This window comes from Excalfactoria chinensis, chromosome 5, assembly GCF_039878825.1.
Source record: "Excalfactoria chinensis isolate bCotChi1 chromosome 5, bCotChi1.hap2, whole genome shotgun sequence".
Taxonomy (NCBI): domain Eukaryota; kingdom Metazoa; phylum Chordata; class Aves; order Galliformes; family Phasianidae; genus Excalfactoria; species Excalfactoria chinensis.
Genome location: NC_092829.1, coordinates 40,079,913 through 40,090,830, shown reverse-complemented (window position 1 = coordinate 40,090,830; position 10,918 = coordinate 40,079,913). Strand labels below are relative to the sequence as shown.

The 10,918-nt window shown below is 41.9% G+C and overlaps 1 protein-coding gene across 3 annotated transcripts in view; it reads left to right on the top strand.

Moving 5' to 3' along the window:
* The first annotated feature begins 338 nt into the window (after window positions 1–338).
* Window positions 339–10,918, top strand: part of PIK3C2A (phosphatidylinositol-4-phosphate 3-kinase catalytic subunit type 2 alpha) — a 48,337-nt gene continuing 37,757 nt past the window's right edge. Inside the window, exons 1-2 of one of the 3 annotated variants that reach the window (XM_072338190.1) lie at window positions 373–474; window positions 3,431–3,602. The gene's annotated coding sequence lies outside the window, so the exon portion shown is untranslated. Of the gene's footprint in view, window positions 475–3,430; window positions 3,603–6,443; window positions 6,511–10,918 lie in introns of all 3 variants that reach the window. The other 2 variants (XM_072338191.1, XM_072338189.1) reach the window with 2 other exon arrangements.

Below are 10,918 nucleotides of genomic sequence, written 5' to 3'. Positions count from 1 at the left end.
GATAGCTGCTTTGTACATTAACGCACCTTAGGGATGGATTCACTTATGTTGTTGGTTTCTAAATGGATGCTTTTCACTTGTCTTCTGTGTTTAAGCAGGTGTTTTGCATTGTTTGGAACTTGGTGTATGAAATATCCTTAGTGAATGGAACTGGATTATTGGAAGTAGTGTCTCCTGGCTGTTAGCTACTGAACGGAACATGAGGCTGTTGTCTGAGAAGCACTAGTGCTGCCAGCTGAAATCCGAAGGGGTGCAGGTGAGGCGGTGTCGGGGCGCGCCCCGCCCATCTCCTTACAGCGAAGCCCCGCCCTTCTCTCCGCCCCTGCTGCGCGCCAGCGGTGGGGGCCGGGGCCGGAAGTGGGCGCGCGGTGGCGGCGGTGCGGCGAGAGGGGGGCGACGAGCGCGTAGCGTGCAGCCTGGCGGCGGGGGGCAGGAAGCGGAATGGCCGCGGCTGCGGGGCGGCGGCGCTGTGAGGTGGGTGGTGGGACGCGGCTCCGCTCCGCGCCCTCCCGCCGGCGTCCTCTCGCTCCTCGGGGGTCGTGGCGCCGCGACCCTCGGCGCGGCGCTGCCCGCTGTCCTGGCGGGTCTGAGCGCGGCTGGCGGCGCTGTCCCGTCTGCAGGGGCCTGCGCCGCCCCGGAGCCGCTCTCCGGTTGCGCGGCGGTGCGGACGGAGCCGGTGTCCCCGTGAGCGCGGGGCCTCCCGCGGGGGGTGACAGCGGTCGGGGCGGGAGGGGGCTGCCTGGTCCCGGGAGAGCGCGGGTCCGCTGCCATGAGGTAACAGTTGTCGGCTGCTTGTGTTTTGTTACTTTGGGACGGAACTGAGGGTGGAAGAGAAGCTCAGTACTGTTTGTAAGAGTTCGTTGTGCGGTGCGCGGGTGGTGGGGATGGGTGGTCTGTGAAGTATCCCAAAGGGAAGCGGAGGGCGGGGGAGCGAAGTAACCGGCAGCAGCGCTTTGCCCGTGGGGTCTGGGGCTCCTGGGGCCTGTCCCTGCTCCTCCGGCGCCTCAGCGCTGCGAGTGGGCCTGGGAAAACTTCCTTTGTGCTGCGGGAGGAGAGGCTGCCCGGCACGGGCTGATGGACTGCATCTGGTGGCAGAGACTGCGGCGTCCACCGGGTTCATAAAACAAATCAGAAACAAGTTGTAGCAAAACTACTGAGAATAGGTGGACGAGAAGAGGAAGTTGCATAGAAGGTAAAGCCAGCGGGAGAAAGTGCAGGGAAGAGAAGCCAAGTAACAAATGTTTGAAGTTGCAGCCTTCTGTTGAATAAATTAGAGGTTGGCCCTCTTTGATGTTGTGTTGTGTTTGGAAATCTTTTCTATAAAGGCAGTTGAATTAAAATAAAATAAAAATACATAGGTCTCAAGAAAGGAGAAAGCGAAACACCCTACTTTTTTCCTGGTAGTTCCATAAAATAAATGTGACCTACTTAACCACAGTGTAGTAGTACTCCTGGTTCAGAAACTTGAGATTCCTCTTTTGGGATGTTGTTATGTTCATGAACAGGGTATAAAAAGGCTTGTCAGTACAGTTAACCAGTGTATATAAGCATACATTGGGGATTTAATTGCTTTGGTTTGTTTTTTAATCTTCTTTGACACTCTATACAGCAACAAGGGAAACTGAATGCCTTGAGTAGGAAATGACACCTTTCAAAATGCCAAGTAAATAATTTCTTTCTGAATGTGTATTCTTCTGTTTCGTACTTCTCAAACTGTGTGAAATTGCAACTTCTGGTATTCTTTAATCATATGCTGCTATTATAAATTTGTTCCTGCTGTCTAGCTGAAGAAATTTGAATTCAAAGCTTGCTTACAAACATAAATATGCTGGGGTGATGTTTGGGATTTTTTATCATGTTAAGTTTTGGTGTGGGACTAAAACTAGACCAGTATGGGGCTAGTTAGAAAAACTGATGCTATCAAGAGTTTGGATGTAATTAGAGAAGGGTTGCATACTGTGTGTCTTTTTGGTCCTGATCAATCTGAAGGTTATCCTGTGGGAGCTTTAAGAAAGACCAATAAAGCAGCACTGATCGGTAGCATGCTGTAAGCATAACGTATCCTATGTTGTTTTGAGATCGCATTGAGGTAAAGATATTCTGCTTTTGAGACTGCAAGCAATGATTGCCTCTTAGTGTTCACAGTTAGTGCAGAAGTTACACAAGGATGGATTTATTTTTTGGCTAACACAGCAATTAAAAATGAGCAAAAGTAGCACAAATGTAAAGTGTTGGCTTTGCAGCAATATGTCTGTAAATATATTCCTCTGCTGTAGCTGCAGATGTGTAATTACTTACCAGAACCAGAGTTCAGTTTTATCAGCAGTGACCAATAACGTCAGTCATCCATCTCATACAGCATTCATTCAGCCCCTTTGTACATGGAAAGGCTGCAGCATTGTCAGTTTCTTCAGAAGAATGCAGAAGTTGTTTCCAGACTAGGCAAGTAGGCGAAGGAGGAAATGTTTCTAAGCATGCCAGTGATGTATAAATCTCATTTGTTCTATAAGTGACTTAAAGTATCTTCCTCAAAGTTCACATTAAAGAAAAGCCATGGGAAATATTACTTTTATCTATACTTCTTAGTAGAATTGGATTCTGCACTTATGTACTGCAGAGTAAGCTCAGTTTGTTCCAAGTGGTAGACATTTGGGAATGCTTTCACGGAGACTTTGGAATAGAGAGAGGAAGTGTGTCTGCACGTTTCATGTAGCTCATACTTTTCAGGTTCTTAGCATTATAGTGTCACATTGATCCATTTAAGAAAGAAAAAGCTTGGAAGCCTGCAGTCTGTAGCACATGAGGACCTTTAGATATCTGTGTTGAGACCGGTGCCAGCTTAGATCCAGAAACTCCGTGCTGCATGCTGACCTCGATGAACTAACTCAGTGTGCACTGAGCAGTAGCTGGTTGCTGCAGTGTTGCCACTGATGCTGGTAGTTTTAGCAGACACGTCAAGAACAGGTGAGTGCTGACTGATGCACTCTTTGCTTAGGTTGTCATTGCAGCAGCAAAGTACAAGGTGCTGCCAAGTTTACTTGAGGCCAGTGTGCAACTCAACAGATTCCTGGAGGTAAAATCCAACTTGGGTGTTAAATATTAGAAAAGTTATCTCAGGATTCGGGAAGCCTTTGAGCTGCTAATTAGTAGAAACTGGAAGAGTATTTTGGGGAAAAGTTGTTATGTGCTTGTCTTGTTCCTGTGCACTTCTGAATCTACCCATAGAAGCAAGGATGAGATAAACTTGTTGTCTGACACAATATAACCATCCTGTCACCTTTCTACCTACCAGTGTAGAGTCTTGCTTTTATTTTTTTGTTTTTAAAAATAATTAATACATCTTAAAAGCATTTTAGTATGTACAGCTAAGAGGTCTGTGTAAACAGTGAGTTGGCTCAGTCACTAATCAACAACTGTTTAATACTTTCAGACATACCAGGTTGGTGACTGAGAAGCATCAGCCAGTTGTAACTGAAACTGTGCAAGTTCCCTGCCTGCGGGGAAGCTTGTCTGCTGAAGCAAGTGGCAGAAGTAATTTGGCTCCTGCAGCAGAGTTGAATTTGGTTGGACTGGTAGCCTGGTACCAACACAGCACTGCAGAGGTAAATCCACAATAGAACGGTGATTGCATGGTCTTCTCCATATTCTACTGTTCTACTTTTTGCTATGTTAAAGGTGCACACAGTTAGTGCAGAAGTTACTCTAGGATGGACTTGTTTATTTTTTGACTAACACAACAAAATAAAAGTGAGTAAAAGTGGTGCAAATGCGAAGCACTGGCCTCACAGCAGCATGTCAATGAATATATTCCTCTACTGTAGCTGTGGACATGTAATTACTTATTAGAACTAACTCTGCTTTGAGCGAGGGGTTGGGCTGGACACCCTCTGAGGTCCTGTCTAGTCTGTCTTTTTCTATAATGTATATGTGACATTCTAAAGGGAAATTATTTTGCAAATTGTGGATTACTGAGTGAATTATTCAGTTGGGAATCAAGTTATTTGGGGGCACTGGCATTGCTTGAAAAGAAGCCATGCCCTAAAGCAGTAGCTAATGTTGATTCTATGTGGTGTATTTTCTCATTATACGTGGGTTTTCAAGTGTACTTTGAAGACAGAGATTGATGGGAAAAGTGCATGAATCGTATGAGTGATCTGGAGAAAAGCTCAACTTTAGGGTGGTTGAAAAGCAGAAGAAACCATATAAAAGTTATTAATCAGGAGTGGATATGAAAACATTATTCTGTAAGAAGAAACATTGCAACAGAACCAAAATTCTTAGCCTTTGTCTAACAATGCTGGTAATAGGCTTGGCTGTAAGGGATGGAAAAAGTCTTGACTAAGTGCAGTGGAGTGAAACAGCCTGGGATGCCATCAGTTTCATGATTGCTTTTTCTGCTATCTGCATCCATGAAGTGCTGTGCAGGAACAGAACTGCAGCTGTAGTGTTAGTGAGAACAAAAAGGGGAGAAATACGGAGATATCAATGTCAGTTTTACAGCTGACAAAATTGATGTTAAGTTTCCTGTTGATCTGTGTCCTCAGCTTAAAGAGCAGCATGACATGATTCAAGTATTTATAAAGATTCTTCCAGTAGGAAATCTGCCATGTCCAATAATTTAAGTTCATGTTACTACTTTCTTCAGCTGTGGCACCGCTATTGGCTGCCTTGAGTTGCTTGATTTTACACAGCCTGGTGGAATTTAATTAAGATCTCTATCTCTTTAGTAGACAACTGAAATGGTAATTCAGAAAGGGGGAGTGTAGCAGCATAGATATGCCAGAGAAGCTCACAAACTTGCTGTACTAATCTGTGTGTATCTACATCCACTGCTGGAATGGCTTGTGGTGGCTAGGGATGCAAGCTGCTGGTTCAGGAAGGGGAAGAATGTATTGTGGCCATGAAAAACATCTGTAGGTTGCTACAGCCGCTTGTGTTGGCGTTTGGCTGCGACACTGTGATGGGTGCTTTCTTGGAAATGTTGTCTGGGAACATTGGTCAAAAGTCCCAAGTGAACAATCTGACAAGAGATGCTGTGTCTAGAATCTTCTGCAAAGTGCTATGGGTGATAACTGACCAAAGTAGACGAGTTCCAAAGTGTTCTCATATGCATTGAAACAGCTGATGCTGTTTTCTGTTTGTTTGTTTTCCAAGATACTTGTTGCCAATGTTGAAAGACTTCAAAGCATTCCTGGAGGCTTCCTATTCTAGTATTAGAATCACCCTATTCTTACTTAGCTGTTAAAATCAGAAGCTTTGTGATGAAATTGTACTTTCTGGATGGAAATGAGTTTTTAAAATCTAAATGAAGAGGTGCAGTTGTTGGTCTCAGAACAGCTGTTTGGGTATTTAGAGGCTGGATGACTGCAGCAAAACAGAAGGGAGCACTGTTCCAGAGTTTGTGCCCAATTAAAAATTGCACCCTTATTTAAATTACTGAAACCATCTTTGAAGATCCTATGGACGTGATCTGAAAGGAATTGGATTTGACCTTTTCGGCCAACAGTTCATTTCATCTCTAAGGAGGAATCTTCCAGTTTTGCTACAGTGAGTTACATCAAGGAGCTATTAATTTTTGGTGGAGATATAACACAATAGAACTGTAGCAGAAACCCTGACCTTTCAGTCTTGTACACCTTATTGAAACACTTGGAACAAATGGTATTTTTAGAAAGTGCATGTCTTGTCTGTTCCAGAACTTGCACATCTGTTGGTAAATTGAAGAATGTTTCTTTTCAGTTTATTTGCAATATTTTACGTTTTGTATCAGGTGTATCTGCAGCATGTAAGTTCTTCCAAATTAAAGCAGTAGAAAGAGGTGGGTTTTTGTTGTTGGTGGTTGCTTTTTTTTTTTTTTAAGAGATGGTGCTATCAATCTTATTTTTATACTTCTTGCTTAGGCTGTTTATTTGACTTTGAAAGTCTTTCTAACAAATAAACAGTTCACATACTTTGTGGAGAATGACCATGGAAATGGGAATAATTCAAGCTCAGGACAAGCATGGAAAACCACTTAATACGAAAGACTCACTTGATGTGCAGCCTGTCACACAAGAATCTGTTTTTTCCCTAAATTTTAATGTTCCTGGAGACCATTATGCTATTAGATGCATGGGAGGGATAAACGTTGGAAGCCCAGCTTAATGCATATACAAGAACTAAATATCTGGTATGTTAGCTGCTGTGTGTACGTGAAGCAGAATAAGGCCTTTGTTCTCTCAAGCATTGCTGGGCTGATTTCTCTGCTTTTTGCTGTATCTTCTGTTTTCAGCCACTTCATGCATAGCGATCATACTGTCAGAATCTCTTCCCAGTTAACATTTTGTCATACTTCCTTCCCATTGCCTCCCCCCCCTCCCTCCAAAGTTCCCGCACTACAAGTCTGTAACTCATCTGATTTACTTAATTTGATGAAATATCTGTTCTGTTTTCTCACTTCCTAGCAATCTGTGAATGCATCTGGCTAGAACAGAGGGCTTTTGAACATCAAAGTTCCTGTGCTTTTTCTTGGTAAGGAGTTTTCCTGCTGTGGCAAACGTGTTGTTATGAATTCTTTTCCAGGCGAATAGTACTTTCCATAGTATATTACTGTCTTATTTTGCTGAAGTTTTCGCTGCTATTCTGTAGAACTGCTGCTGTCTCTGCCACTTTGCTAATTCTTAAGTTTGCTGTCATTCAATAGTAGAAAGATGCTTTAAATCTGTTTTAGTTAATGGCAAAATAACCACAGGGAGTTTTTGTGGATACTGCTCTTGTTTTGAGGAAGCTCTGCTTGAAGGCTTTATAAGGAAGGCAGGAAGCGGTCTGACATGTTATCGTTGCTTCTGTATTTAGTGCTGGAACTCCAGGGAGTTTGTGCACCCATGTGCAATAGCTGTAACGTGTTTCTGAAGAATGCAATACAAGTAGTATGAACACTGTGCTTGTTTAGCACTAGAACAAACTATAAATAGAATGCTAAAAGCCTTATTTTCATACTCTTGCTTTTTGAGAAGAAAAATGTTTGTGCAGCTCAGCTTAAGTGGAGGAATAACTTGTCCACGAGCAGATGGTGAGATTACCTCTGCTTGAGGTGGTAGGATTTGTTTCTAATAAGGACATTCCCTGTTCATTTACATAGGAAACCTATTGAGATTAGTCTCTGTCATGATAGAGATATAATGTCCCGTACGTTTGTTCTCATGGTGATTCTTACCAAAAGTCTGTACATTTCTCATTAGGAAAAATGGCTTCATGGTCCAGTTTTGTATGAATGCTGGAGCAGTGTGTATGGAGATGTTTCATTTTTATGCAAATCTCTGTAAATGAAAATGTTCTTGAAATTAATTTCAGTCCTGTGTAGAGGCTTTGATCTGAAGGAGATTGCCAGACATCTTCCCGCCTATCTCTTAAAAGGAGCACTTGGCTCCTTTGAAATTCTGATTAATGAGCATTGCTCTATTAAATAAAATGACACGGCAGTGTGCAGATACTTGACTAAGTGAACTTCACACTCTGAATATCTGAATACATTTGAGTACGTGTAAATGTGTGTGTTCTAAATCGCCATCAAGGAAGTGCTGTGTTTAGGGAAACTGCATGACTCGAGTCAGAGGAAGAGGTCTGTGGGTTTCTGCCCTACCGCATCTGATCAGATACTCTCAGAAAATACTGTATTTGAGGTGTTTGTCTGATTCTTTATGTGTTTGGAAAGAGAAATGTGCCTTTGAAGGTGATCAACTGCTGCAAAGCTTGTTTTTAAATTGTTGCTTAGATTAGTGCTCGGTAGTTGAAGAGAACGATCTTGACTTCAGAGATACTCCTTTGAGCTCTGTGTATGCCTTCAGCTGTTGTAGAGGTTTGCTGATTGCCCAGGGTTCAGCCCCTGATGGTTCTGGTTGCTCTTTTTCCTGCATCTGTGCTTAGAACTGAAACCTTTGGGGGGTGGTTGGGTGGTTCCTTACTTTGTCCCTTCTCTTTGTAGGTGTTGAACAAGTTTAAGTTTTGCTTCTAGTCTGCTTTTGAGTTTAGGTGGCTGCAACTTCAAAAGTTCAAAGTGGAGCTCATCTTTTTAAATGACCATGTTGGCTGCTGCGGTGTAGTGAATATTACAAGGTAGGCTTGCCCTTTTTTTTTTTTTTTTATTTTTTTAGTGACCTTTAATTCTAGGGAGCTTCTGATCTTTTCTCATGTGAATGTACTGTTTGAAACTGGCATGCCGGATGAAGTTTTTCAAAAACTATTGTAAAGATATCAGATGTTTATACACTGTTTTAGAAGTGTTGGAGGACAGGACTTAAATACAAGCCATGTTTGAGCACAGAGCAGCACACCTTTACCTGCTGGCATGGTTCACTTAAGCAGAAGCTTCTTGAGAGGAGGAAGCTACTTTGCAAGCATGGAGATTTTCAGTAGAAAAATAAGGCTTCCTGGTTCTTAAGGAGCCCAAGTTATTGTTTTTTGTTTATATATGGTTACCTTGAAGGCCATGTAATCTCAACGTCTTTTCTCCTTCAGAAAAATCACTTGTTCTCACTACTGTTGTTATCAGTGGGTACCAGGATGCACCGATAACCTTCAGAGTTGTCCAAATAGTTTTCAGCTGTCTTAGCAAGTGTGATCCTGTTTCCATTTGTTTGAATAAAATTCAGGGAAAAGATCCAGTTGCTATTGAGAATCCTTAGGTGCTCCGTGCTGCAGCTCCTTGGAAAAGCCAGGTAGGAATTACTGAGAGAACTTCATAAACTGGGAAGAATGGGGTGTTCTTGCTTCTAAAAATGTGACATGGCAATCTTAACCAGCTGGAAGCTAATGAAGAGATTAAATCCTGCTTAGATATCCAGGCAGTCTGAGTAGCTGGTGTAAAGCATATTAAGCTTCTCGTTAGAATGTTGTCTGTGGCTAGTGGGCTTAGATCATCTATGAAATACATCTTGAGAAGATGGAGGGAGACTTGTGTTAGCAGGAGGATAGAAGCTAAGTGAATGTTGCTGAAGGCTGCAGCTGAGCTGTAATCTGGGTTGAAGCCTGCCCAGATGGCAGAGTAGCCCGGCAGCTCTGTGTTCCTCCTGACATCCCTGATCCATTCAGCACTCGGCTGTACCAATGGGCAGCAGGTGGGACAGGACTTCTTTCCTCTGACAATAGCTCTGGCTTTGATGAGACTCTAACTGTGCAGCCTAATGTAGAGAGGGAATGCATCTGGAGTCTGCTTTTTTCCATAGATTTCCCCTGCATCAGTGAGCAGTATTCATGGGATGAATTCATACGAGTCACCACCAATGCTCCTCTTCAAGATTTTATTATCCAGGACTTCAGTTGTGTGGTTTTGTTTTTGTTTTTTTTCTTAACTGTGTTGGTCTGTCACTGTTTCAGTCTTTGTTAATCAGCACTTTTCTGAAACATACAAAAGAGAGCAGAAACTTCAAAAACATGAAGTGTTTTTTCAGCATGGTGTTGACTTTGAGATACACTGTACATAGGGGCCTTAACACTTTTTAACAGAGCTATTAAGAAGTCAGGTTTTAGGTTTTAATAGAGAGGTTACATTTGCTGTCATTCATCATGTAAGTAAATTTAATGCTTTAGCTAACTTGCGTGCTGTTTTGTTTTGATTTTCTTCCTTTTTCTCATTTAAGACAGTGCAAGTTTCTTTTTAAAGCCAGAATAAACCTCTCCTTGCTTGGCTTATACCTAAGGGGTATAACACATTGATGTGGAAAGATTATGGTAGCTTTTAATTAAGTTGATGATAAGCAACTGAGTTGTCTGTTAGTTCTTTGGGATTTAGTTGAACTAAGGTCAGAAAAACATTGTATTCTTGAGCTGCCAGTGGCATCTGTTCAATTTGAGGTATGACTTTCAGTGCTTTGCACTAAAATATTCCTATTTCCTAAGGGAAATCACTGTTTTTGACCTAGGAGCATGCTGTAGGCATTACGGATACAAATGTCTTTTTTGTTTGTTTGTCTACTTTTTGATACAGGTTGAGATGTTATAAACATTATCTGACTCCTTACTGAAGCAGGCTTCATTTAAAATAGAAGAAGGGGGGAACATCTGGTAGAAGGGGAGAAAAAGCTACTTTTCCTTAAAGTCTTATGGTACCTACAACATCAGTTCTGGTTTAATGTTGATTTTTGACCTGAATTTGTTTTCAGGCTTGGCTGAAATATAGAATAATTTATAAATATGTCTATCCTTCATAGTATAGTCATTGAAATGAAGTAGATCAAACAAAAACTTGGCTGGAGTCTTCAGGAATGTAAAGAATCTGTTAGAATTCAGTTAAGAATCTTGCTGTCTGTGGCCTGTTGACAGAAGTACAGTCAGTTTGTCTGAAGCCACATATCTCTGGTCTGATTCAAGGAGGAAAAGGATGTCTGATTGGTGTGAATAGCAGTATCCATGTATTAATACAGTATCCATGTATTTAATAATTATGAAATGTACTGTGTATTACTTCATACAGATACTTCTATTTTTCATTTGTAGATTATTGCATGACTTAAACCCATGATGATTTGCATCCAAAGGGCACATTTAGTTCAGTGAAACTGTGTTTAAATGAGGATTGCTGTTTACATAACCCTCCTAGCAGAAACCCATTATTCATGATTTTTATCTTGCTACTTGATATGCAACTAGCTGTTGCTGGAAGACAGCTTATCTCCTGGAGTCTGCTCTATCCCAGCTGTGTTTAAAAGCTGTAGAAATAATGCTGAAAACCAGCACGGTTCTTCTGGTGACCTGTTGTAAGATTATCTTAATAAGGAGGCACAGATATTGTGGTGAATGCAGGAAGCAGTATAATAGTACCAAGCACAAGATTGGAATTGAAGGAATGCAAGATGTCATTTTCTTGGCAATGGCCTTATGCAAAAGTAACCTTCCAGAGTTTCTTCCCTTACATAAGTGAGTGACACTTCCTTTAAGGGGC